Below are 12,105 nucleotides of genomic sequence, written 5' to 3'. Positions count from 1 at the left end.
AACCTCTTATTTTAAAAAAAATATATATATATATATTTTAAGTGTTTTATTAACAATTATTCCATAGAAATGTGTGGTATTTGAGCGATATTGTCTAAATCGTAGTTTAATTTTTTTTTTTTTTTTTTTTTTTTATTAGAACATTTAACATAACAATGAGATATTTAACAAGACATCCAAAAAGATCAGATAAATAAAAAGATACAAACACGTAGTTTAATTGTAGGACTATCTTAAGAGGTTCTTCTGGCGTATCTTTATTTAAAATGGTCCCATATCCTTCCGCGTATTTAGCGAAAGTTGTCGCGTTTAACGCCGTCAAGAGAAGCTGAGGATAAATTAGTTGTAACTTTGCACGGATAAGGTTAGTAGAAATTTATGACACTTGTTTCATGTTAATATGTATAGGTTTTAGGTTGTGTGTGCTTTCAAAACCCTGTGTATTTAAAATAGCGATAGAGTGAATGCGCGAGCATAAAAAATAAATAAATAAATAAAATTCTTACACCACCACTTTCCCTTTAGCTCTGGGCCAGTTGTTCAAAAAAGTTTAATGTGGATCAGAATTAAGTTGAAACTATGTTTTGCTATCCAAGATGAGTTTCATTTGATTTTTGTTCTGTTTTTTCAGAACAATAGATTTGATCACCCTGATCGAGATCCAGACTTGCCATATCTGGGTTACCATCTACCGTAAACTTAATATCACAATGCAGGCTACTATGTAAAGAACAAGTACAGTCAGATTTGGGACACTTTACATGTTTGGTTGCCACATGTTTGGTGTTTGTAAATAACACTACTTTTTTTCTTTTCTTTTTTTTCCCTCCATTTTTAACAGTCAGACACCCTCATCTGACTACGATTAATAAATACAAACAAATACAGTAGGGCCCAAGACATGTAGTTGTTAGAAACTATTTTGACCGGTCATATCTGATGATTGTGTCTCGTAATTAATATACAGTGATACATAAGTAAAAGTAATATTATTTTGTTATATTGACTACTACTGTTTTGGGGGCTATTTTACTTTAGGCTAAAAGGCTTAGCTTACTTAGGTATCCCAATCCTACTAAAAAGCTGAAATACACATACTGAATGTTTGATTTAGATCAAAACCAAGACTGGATTATGTGATCTAATTTGATTACATAATCCTTTTTAAAGAAAAACATCTAATTTTTAAGAATTTATCCAATCCAATATTTAAAATCTGATCACATTTCATTTGAACTAGGCCCTTTACTTGATTTGGAAAGAAACCAAATTGATGGTACACTCAGTATTTGGGTATTTTGAGCCTGCCAACATCAGATAAAAACTAGAAAAAGATCCAGTAAAGTTATAGTTTTTTTTTTTTTTTTTTTTTCAACAAATCTAAACATTTAACTATTTCAGACAAAAAGTTGTTATAGTCATGTAAGTGACGTACACTTTAAAACATTTTAAAAATAATGCTAATGGTACATATTTTCCTTCAATGTTATGAATAATCTTGGTTTAAAATTAGGATTTAATTTTTCTGAAAAATGGAACTGAACATGAACTGCAGAGGGCATACTTCACACATCTATGCTTAGAACAAAATAAAAGCGCAGCTTTTTAAACTGGCTGAATGTCTGGGGCCAATTTCATACATATCCACTATGTTAAGACCGTGTCTTAAGAGCTAGTTTGACCAACTAGCAGTTAACCAAGTAATCATTCTTATGTTTAATGATTACATGTAAATGCAGTTTATGCAACTGACCACTGCTTTGGATCTATATTTGACAGTTCTATAAAAATGTGGACAGTCTGTCCAGTTCCAGTCTTGCCTTGCGTTTTTTTTTACATTTAGCATTGCCTATTTCAAATTAATTGTTAACTTAAAGTGTTGACAACTCAAAATGTTGTCATACGATATGAGATGCAGTATCGTGGGGGGATGGATATGGTGTCTTCTGGTGACACTGTCAGACTTGCACATGTATTGTTCCTAGCATCATTCTGATACGGAATGATAAGGACACACCTTTCTTCGAGGTACTGGGTGAATGACCCTGTCACTTTAAGACAAATGGCGGACCCTTGCAGCTAATAGAATGTCGCGAACAGGCATGTGCACACATGCTCGACATACTGGATTAGTGGACCTGTCAGACAGGAGTTATGAGTTATTATTATTTTTATTATTATTTTATGCATGAACCAGATGTAACCAGAAGTTCCCTCTGGACTGGTCAGTTGGCCTTTAGTTGTGTCCTGCCTCATAATAATAAGCTTAAACAGGGTTTGCTGTCAAAAAGGTCAAAAATGTATCAGAGTGCCCCATTATTTTTTGAAAATTCCATTTCATGCAGTATTTAATATAGGCTAGCTGTTTTTGAATGTAAACATTCTGCAAAGTTGTAAAGTTATTGTCTTGTGTTGTAAAGAATTGATAGCCTGACAAGCCAGACCCACATCAAGATATTTGGTCTGGAAACTCACCATTGTCAGGGCTCAATCCGAGGGGCGGGATAAACGGTTGTCTTTCAAAGTCCCTCTGCACGCAATTAGATAGAGCTACAAACAACCAACGTGAAGCAGAGCTAGTAGATTAAACTTTCAGCGTATCCGGTCGGCAAAACTAAATACATCTGATCTTCTTAAGAATGACTTCAGTGCCGTTCTTTGTTCTTTTCTCATAGAAAAACTTAACTCCAAGTCTTCCAGAGTCGCAGTCAAAGCTGATTCGAAAGACCGCTGTTTGCCAGTTTCTGCGTTTACTAGCAGCACACAAGCGCAACTCGGCCGTCATAATGTTAAGCCCCACCCACCGACTCTATACACGATGTGATTGGCCTGACCAGAGTTTGGTTTTTACAGCTCAGAAGGGTATTGAGAGAGATTTGCTAGACTCGCGGCAGATTAGATTTGCTGCCGTTAGGGGGCGTCTAGATTTCTAGGCTAAAGAATTGACTCAGAACTACCAAAACAAGTCATCTGTATTTCGAATCCCACTGGGTGACGGTTTTATGTCACTCGGTGCTCGTCTATGTTGTACGTTATTCACCCAAAAACACGTCATTTTATTGACAACTGCTTCTCAAAATCTTTTTTTGTCAAAGTCAAAGACTTCAACAGGGGATTCGCAAAATGCTTGATTTTAAAAGATGGGTCAGTACCCATTTTAATTGAACCAGCTTGTTGCTCAGAATCATAACCTGCAGTATGAATAATTTTTTATATTATCTAGAGGATTTTCAAAATACGTAGTTTTGTGTTTTACATTGTGTAAGTTACTGGCTAACCTGCTAACTCATGTTATTACTATCTTACTGAAATACTTTTGCAAATCATCTGTGGGCCCACTACAACCCTCCACAATGCGAGTAAATCTTCACTCTGGGCGACTAAATAATATCTTAGCCATTGACTAATAAATGCTTGGGTTTTTTGCTCGCCAGTGTGTGTTAGAGTCTAAGAATAAGTTAATGATATAGATTTCACTCACTGAACACTCAGAGAAACAGAGTTTCGCTCTACATCAAGCGATCTGTCTATTTCAGTTCAGCTCAACGGATGCACAGCGTACCTGTATTTGACATACCATAACTTTACTAGTGTGAAGACGCACAATATGTTTCTCATACCACACGGAATCAATGCGCTACATGATGTAAACAATATTCTTTGTTCTATTTTCCTGTCAAAATAACAGTGTTTTTTTGGAATTATTCAGCTTTTAAAGCCCCACTTGGCTACTTTTGCTCTCGGGGTCCCCCTACAGTTTGGAAAAAATAATGTCCTCAACTACTGTCGTAAGCTCTGTAATCCTACAACAGGGGATGCCATCGCGCGTGCATTTGTTGACATGACAACCCTGATAGCCCTGAACTAGTGATGCGTGGCTCGTCTCATAACCTGCGGACCCCGTATGTCTATTTAATGGTCGCGGGTGCGGGGCGGGTTGTAAAAATATATACAGTGGTGCGGTGCGGGCCAAATAACTTCATAAAAGCGTCCCGCGGGTCGGTGAAGCACTAACAGTTCCCCTGAACACTGCAAGAGGATTTCGAGTTCTTCTGGCGTCGCGTGTGAAATGTCTTCATCCCAGGTAACGTTACAGTCAGTGGCTTATGCTTCAGCATGTCATATGAATATAATTTCATGGGTTTTATTTTTTTCAAACGCCAAATAATCACGATGCTCACGTTTACAAGCCAGCGTATAGTAGTCTATTGGTTACCGTTTTACAGAATCTATATGATACTTCAGTTCAATGTTTGAGTGGTAGCTCACCGTAACAAACATGACAGCATCGGTCGGGCACGCCTCCTTCAGCTCACGCCGACGAGCAAACGCTGGTCACATTTTGATCCTCGTCCTGCCTTTAATCCCATCACTTTTTCGTTTCCTCTTATTGCTTTCCTCCAACAAAACCTTTTATTTCTTATGTGTCTGTGCTGCTTCGGACATGACTAAATTATCCGACGAACAAAGTTGGGCTCGCACGTCTGAATGTAAGGAAGTGTGGGTGTTGGTGGAAGTGACGTATATGCTGTAAAGCAGTCGAATTTTGTAGTTCTTTTTGTTCTCGGGTTACTACCCGAAACCCGAAGTTTAAAAGTACGATTAAAAACGATACAGACCCCATCAGGCTATGGCAGACGTGTCATTCAACCTATTGTAAGTCGATTTATCATCACGAGTCTTAAAAAATATATTATGAAGGTTGAAAAGTTACCTAGTTCTGCTTTAAGAACAAGCAGAAGATATGTGGTTTCTCCGGTAGGGGGGCGGGACTAATGCACAAATGGCAATCTTATTGGCTGGTGTTCATCTATTACTGTCCCTGTTTTATTTCAGCAAATCAGTTTGAGTGAACGCTGACAACGTGATTAATATTAATAGGAATTAATATGAATTAATATGATTAATATGAACCCATCAGCTCAAAAATGGCCATCTGGCCAATCAAAGCAGAAAAGAGAGATTTAGAGAGACTGATTCCCCTGACAATTCATTTGAGAAAGACTAAAAATTGTGGTGATGTGCAATGTATATTATGAGAAAATGAAAGTGTTTTTGTTTTTTTATTACCTTTGATGCATGTTGTTGCAGGAGACACCATTTTGTAGGAGACCTCCAAAACAAAATTAGGTAACTTAGAAATAAAATGTATTTTGCTCTCACGCACATTAGGGATGGGTATAATGGTTGACTAGACATCCAACATCCGAGTACAGTTCTGACAGTATGCTGTGCTTTAGCTATAAAACGGTTTGCACAGTAAAACCCTATCAGAGAAGATGTCTCTTTATATTCCTCTTTTTAAAAGCACAGCCATTTTTACAGCACTTTACATGTGGCATCATGACCTTTGCAGATTTTAAAGGGATACTTCACCCCAAAATGAAAATTCTTTCATTAATTACTCACCCTCGTGTCATTCATTAGGGTAGTAGGACCTTTGTTCATCTTCGGAACACAAATTAAGATATTTTTGATGAAATCCAAGAGCTCTCTGACCCTCCATAGACAGCTATTTAATTACCACTTTCAAGGCCCAGAAAGGTATAGTAAAAACATTGTTGAAATAGTCCATGCAACTCCAGTGGTTCAGTCTTAATTTTATGAAGAGACAAGAATACTTTTTGTGCAAAAAAACAAACAAAAATAATGACTTTATTCAACAATTTCATTCTAGCCTGTGCATGTGAGCACCACAACACATACGTGGATTTCTTACTCCACGTCCGCTAACAAACCAATCAATGTTAAGATGCAGGCCACATAGATGATGACGACAGGACGCAAGTGCGTCATGTAAAGTTCTTTGGTGTGCTTGCAAAACTGCAATGTGAAAGCAAACCAAAACTAACCAATTGTGTACAATGTATCAAAACACAAACTTTGGTTCGGACCTTGGTGCAGACTTTCAGGTGTGAAAACGCCCTAAGTGTAAGCACTGGTGCTGTGCATGTTTTTTTTTTTTATAGCAAAATTGGCTCAACCAATGGCATGTGTTGGGGGCAGGACTATCTTTTTGTCAACCAATGGCAGATGAGGAGCAGTGATTGGGAAACTTGTTTAAAACATGATAATGCTGCAGAAATAACATACTCTGTACTTTTAAGGTTTGCCAAATTTAGTCATTTAGACTTAGCCTGACAAATCAGACCCACATCAAGATGTTGGGTCTAGGAACTCACTGGGATAAACGGTTGTCTTTCAAACGCCCTCTGCACGCAATTCGATAGCGCTACAACCAACCAGAGAAAATACAAGCAGAGCTAGTTGATAGATTAAACTTTCGCCGTATCCGGTCGGCAAAACTCAAAAACACATCTTCCCTTCTTAAGAATGATTTCAGTGCCGTTCTTTTCTCAAAAAAAACTTAACTCCAAGTCTTCCAGAGTCACAGCCAAAGCCGATTCGAAAGACAGCCGTTCGCCAGCTTCTTTGTTTACAAGTAGCACGCAACTCTGCTGTCATTGTTAAGCCCGCCTACCGACTCTATACACGATGTGACTGGCCTGACCAGAGTTAGTTTTTTCCAGCTCAGAAGTCTATTGAGAGTTGCTAGACTACACTCACGGCAAATTAGATTTGCTGCCGCTAGGGTGAGTCTAGATTTCTAGGCTAATTTATGCTACCTTCTGACAATTAAATTTAGTCAGTGTATAGTTTTACACAATATATTGGCAAGAGCAACAACAAAAGTGGCTCAGGGGCGGCAGTGGCTCAGTGGTTCATGTAGATTGTCTACAAACCGAAAGGTTGGTGGTTCGATCCCCGGTTCCACCTGACCAAGTGTCGAAGTGTCCATGAGCAAGACACCTAACCCCAGCATGCTCCCGATGAGCTGGATGGCGCCTTGCATGGCTGACATCGCCGTCGGTGTATGAATGGGTGAATGTGAGGCAAAAATGTAAAGCGCTTTGGATAAAAGCGCTATATAAATGCAGTCCATTTACAAAAAGGCTAACTTAAAAGTTAACTTTTATTCATGAACTGAATGCAACTGTTCCATGCATCCTGTATTTCCGCTTATCTTGTAACTGCCATGAAAGCTGGAACAGGCCATTATTTTATTAGCTGTGTTCTCATGTTTTGTTTCATAGATAATATTTATACCCTAATGAAATATTCATCATGAGTCTCTTTCTTTACTTTAAATGGTGCTCCAGTATAGCTCATGTTAAAAACATAAATTTCGTCCTTTGATAAATATTAGACCTATCAGACACATTTGCATATCCCTTCACACCAAGCTACATTGTCCAAACGGTTAGATAAGACATGTCACACTAAGCCGTGGTGTTTAGATACTATATCTCTGGCTGAGAGTGTGTTGAGCCAAAGAAATCAGACAGATAGTCCACAGGTGTGGCTGCGCATATGGAGTCAAACTCATCCCACCTTGCAGACAGCCATCTGGCCAGCACTGAAAGATCTACTTCAAACGTTATGGTCATTAAGCTTATTCAGTTGTCCATCCCTCTGTCCTTCCAATCCCTGTGAAAACCTCTGTCTGTGTTAAAGTCAGAGTATCAACTCTGTTACAGTTGGCTGTTAATAATTAATTCGCAATTAATTCAGCTGTGTTTTAATGGACTTGTCAAACCACGTTAAGGGCCTATTTTTGGAAACTAGACCAGCAGGTAGTGCGTGTGTACAGAGTGCAGAACAGTCATGACTATTTAATATTTATAAGGACAAAAGATACATTCATGCTTCTTTTTCCTGTTCAGATCAACCCTACATGTTATTTTGTCCCGCTGGGGATCTTTGTTTCCTTACTTTGCAGACCACTTGAAGATGTCGATTTTCCTTTTATCTCCCAGGTGAATACTGCTCTTTCTTCTCCTGTATGTCATCTCAGAGCGGCAATACAGTGTGTGCAAATTCTTTCAGACAGGATGATCATGAAATATGTGCTTCAGTCTCTAGAGAAGCTGGTTGAATCTGAATTGAGTACTCAAATGAATTTCTCTCTCACAGACAGAAGAGCACTTGTGTTGACATGTAAACCCTTTTTCCCCCTGTACCATACAGTGCAAGGCAGAGCTTTAGAGTGGATATAAAAATATAAAAAGTTCCCTGTAAATCTTGAGTGTCCTTCAAAAACTGCAAAGAACACAACTAATACATGTCTATAATAATTTTGCATCTATTAGTAAGCTGTTCCCTACTAATGATGAGAATCTGGGAAAATGAGGTTTGTTTGTAGTGCTTTTGTCTGAAGAGGTGTGGGTAATGACTATAATGAATCTCTGGATAATAATGAGGCTATATGCACTCACATCAAGAATAGTACATTTAAGTCACTCATTGTCATGTATCTTCATTTATGATTTTCATAAAGGACAAAGCCTATAGGTGGCAGAAAGATAATTCCACTGATGATCAGCTGGTTTTCCTGGGGTTATTTGATTGATGACAGGTACAATTTTAAGGATTTCTTTTAGGATCAGTCTCCTAAAAGAGCATGAGCTAAATTGGCTCAGAAGAATATATTTTGTCTTGTGTGTGATCTTAAAGGGTTAGTTCACCCAAAAATGAAAATTTTGTCATTAATTACCCTCATGTTTTCACCACCCATAAGACCTTTGTTCGTCTTCGGAACACAAATTAAGATATTTTTGTTGAAATTTGTTGGCTCAGAAAGGCCTCCTTTGGCAGCAATGACATTTTCTCTCTCAAGACCCACAAAGGCACTAAAGACGTTGTTAAGCCCATCTCACTACAGTGGTTCTACAATCATTTTATGAAGCAACAAGAATAGTTTTTGGTGCATGTAATAAGACGTAGAGCTGGCGTTCTCACACATGACCTGGAAGCGAGGAACTTTGTTTACAAGCAGAGGATGACTTGTAAAATCTAAGCTGTTGAATTCTATATTAATTATTGGTCTTGGCATAGTGCCCAAAATGGTGCTCAAGTGCACATTTCCTGGATGCCCGAAACCATGAGAAACGCCATATTCTCACACATGCGAGGTATTTTGAGTTCAAGTTAGAGGCCCAGAAGGAAGACAAGAACTTATTGAGTAAAGTCGTTTGTGGCGAGGTGAACGAGCGAGAGACATGGGAGGAGCTAGCGAGACTGACTTGATTGCGAAAGAGCATCACCTGCGAGTCACACCGGTCTCTAGTCCTCTCATGAGGGAGCTCGGAGACATATAAGGAATTTTGTGTATGTTTTTTTATGTGTGTGCGGGCAGTCATACGTTAGGGGCTGCCTAGGTTTACTTTAGTTTTTTGTTTGTTTGATAAAAGTTGTTTAATGTTCGCTGGTTCCCGCCTCCTTTCTTCCCATCTACGAACTGCGTTACATTGGTGCTGAAACCCGGGAGCAAGCAGGGACATGCTGTCGAAGAGCCCTCACGGCTGAGGGAGATCGTGGTGCTGAGGAATTCGGGCAGCGCGGATGAGGAAAGACCACGAGTGGCTGCCCGAGGCGATGGTGCTGGAGCAAGCGAAGACCAGTGGGATGGAGAGCTCGCTGCCGTGCCCCTGGGTTGAGGTGGGGTGGCAGCCGTCCTGGAGGGAGCGGAGGAGTTTTCACCGTGGGCTGGAGCCTGCTGCCTATGCCGTAATGGGGAGGAGCAGGGATCGTGGAGCTCGCTGCCGGCTCCCTCAAGCGGAGGAGACACCGCCGGCTGCCAGGGGGCGGAAGAGGATCAGGCCGTCCAGCACCATCCCATGGCACCTCAAAAAAGAGCCTCTTGGCTAGTGAGGACCGAGCGGCAGTGTGTCAGGGAACCGGAAAAGAGTTTTCTCGCTTGGTCTCCGTCTCTCGCTTCTCTCGTCTCGTCTGTCCATACACCAGACGCATGAGACGCGAAGATTGGGCCGCCGGGGGGGGGGGGGGGGGGGGGGGGGGAGTAGGTGAACGAGCGAGAGACATAGGAGGAGGGAGCATCGCCTGCAAATCACACCGGTCTCGAGTCCTCTCATGAGGGAGCTCTGAGGCATATAAGGATGAGTGACACCAGTCAAGGACGAGAGGACCAGGCCTGGACTTTACGTTGAGTTTTGTTTATGTTTTATGTGTGTGCGGGCAGTCGTCCGTAGGGGCTGCCCGTGGTTTACTTTCATTTTGTTTGTTTTAATAAAAGTTGTTGAATGTTTGCTGGTTCCCGCCTCCTTTGTTCCCATCTACGAACTGCGTTACATTGTTATTTAGAAGAAAAGAAAAAAAATTGCACAAAAAATATTCTCGTAGCTTCATAAAATTATTGTAGATGTAGTGAGATTGACTTTTTGACAACATCTTTTATGGCTCCTGAGAGAGGAAATGTCCTTGCTGCCAATTGAGACCTTTAATCGGATTTCAACAAAAATATCTTCATTTGTGTTCCGAAGATGAACAAAGGTTTTACGGGTGTCGACAGACATGAGGTTATGTAATTAATGACAATTTTCATTTTTGGGTGAACTAACCCTTTAATTCTTGCTCAGAAATTAAAAAGGAGGTAAAAGGAAGTAAACAGGATTTTGAGTAAAGTAATTTCAGATAGCTATTACAGATGTATCACAGATCACATATCAAATTTAAGTTCTGTCTGACAAACAAATCTAAATTTTGTCTTTAAAGGCCCACTGAAGTGCCTTGAAGCACACAGCCTTATTCAGTGTTTGTTGGCATAATTTCCCCAGAAACAGGAAGGCAGGGTGGGGCTATCAAACAGCTCCTCCCCCTTTTTAAAACAGCCAATAGCATTTTATTTATATCACAGTTTGACTAAAGCCTTTCAGCTTGCTAAAGCTGCATTTCCTCCTAATCTCCTCCATATTGCTTTGAAATACAGCATTCTGTGCAAAATTAAATTGGTTCCTATGCGTTTTTTTATTTAGTTTTGTGGTCTGTGCCGTCTCACGCGTATGATCTGCTCTGTACTATCGTGTCTCTGGACTGGAGTAGACTGTGTGTGAGCTGTGGATGTGCGAAACTTTGTTCGCCTCAACAGAAAACATATTTGCACTGTCTGAATCGTTCCCTATCCCTATATAGTGCACTATATGCCATTTACCACAGAAAATAGTAAATGTGTGAAAAAATGACCGATTTCAGCCGCAGCTTCAGCATCTATAATAATGCAGGGGGTAGGATACTTCGGATTCTAAAGAGCAATTGGACAGAAAATCTGATGAGAAACACAGCATGATGTCATCAAAATTGTTGATCAGTATTGATGGAAGTGAGAGACTGTAATGCTTATATCTTCTAAATGCGAAGTTTGTCATTGTTTTGGAGCACACTAGCTTATAGATAACAGTAAGACTAACAAACTGGTAAAAGTCAGTTTGATTTCAGGGGGACTTCAATGTGTCTGAAATGAAAACAGGAGGTTGAAGCCCCCTAAGTATGATAAGGCATGTATAACAGCAAGTACGTTTGTTTTTTCAAAAACAAAATGTGATCCCTGTAGCTAGTTCATGCATCAAATACAGTGCTCTGCTCAAGCTGTATGGACTACTTGTGGTGCTTTTTTGCATACTTTTATACTTCACCCCAAAAAATATCTTTATAAATTTACTCAAGTTCCAAACCTGTATAAGTATTGTTGGAAACCAAAAAAAATTGGATCCCAATGACTTCCAATGTGTGGACAAATAAAGCACTTAAGACATTTATCAAGATTTGTGTGCCTCAAAATAAAGAATGTAATAGTTTTGGAATGGCATGAGTTTGGTGAACTATCCCTAATTACTAACCTTGTACACCATACAAAACATGGTTTATAATTTCAGACCTGGACTAATTTATCAGCTCTATTTATGTCCTGTGTGTATCATTTTTGTCAAATCACACTTTTGACTTAGTCCAATTGCTTATTTACATACTATAAATAACTTTCTCGTTGTTACTGAAATATTATGCTGTCATATGGAGCATTTGAGACTTGAGAAGATCATGAGGAGATCGTATCCAAATGTATACCTGATTAAAACCCATCTAATCTGTTAATATTGTTTATAAGATGTCATATGTTAAACTCTTTAAGCAAAGTTACGGTCAGAATCAAGACTCTTTTGATTTCTTTCAGTTGCTTCTCAGGGGAGTAGTACAACAAAGTTAACCCTGCTGCACGTTTCGTTCCTATTTTTTGTGAGTCTATCTAAAAAT

General features: G+C 39.4%; 1 protein-coding gene across 2 annotated transcripts in view; it reads left to right on the top strand.

The window, feature by feature from the left end:
• Nucleotides 1–273: 273 nt before the first annotated feature.
• The window catches only part of grin2cb (glutamate receptor, ionotropic, N-methyl D-aspartate 2Cb), a 72,063-nt gene continuing 60,231 nt past the window's right edge, over nt 274–12,105 (top strand). The window contains exon 1 of one of the 2 annotated variants that reach the window (XM_067429460.1): nt 274–364. The gene's annotated coding sequence lies outside the window, so the exon portion shown is untranslated. The remainder of the gene's footprint in view (nt 365–12,105) is intronic. The other variant, XM_067429454.1, reaches the window with a different exon arrangement.

This window comes from Pseudorasbora parva, chromosome 21 (genome assembly GCF_024679245.1).
Source record: "Pseudorasbora parva isolate DD20220531a chromosome 21, ASM2467924v1, whole genome shotgun sequence".
NCBI classification, from domain to species: domain Eukaryota; kingdom Metazoa; phylum Chordata; class Actinopteri; order Cypriniformes; family Gobionidae; genus Pseudorasbora; species Pseudorasbora parva.
This window is presented reverse-complemented; position numbering and strand designations above follow the sequence as displayed.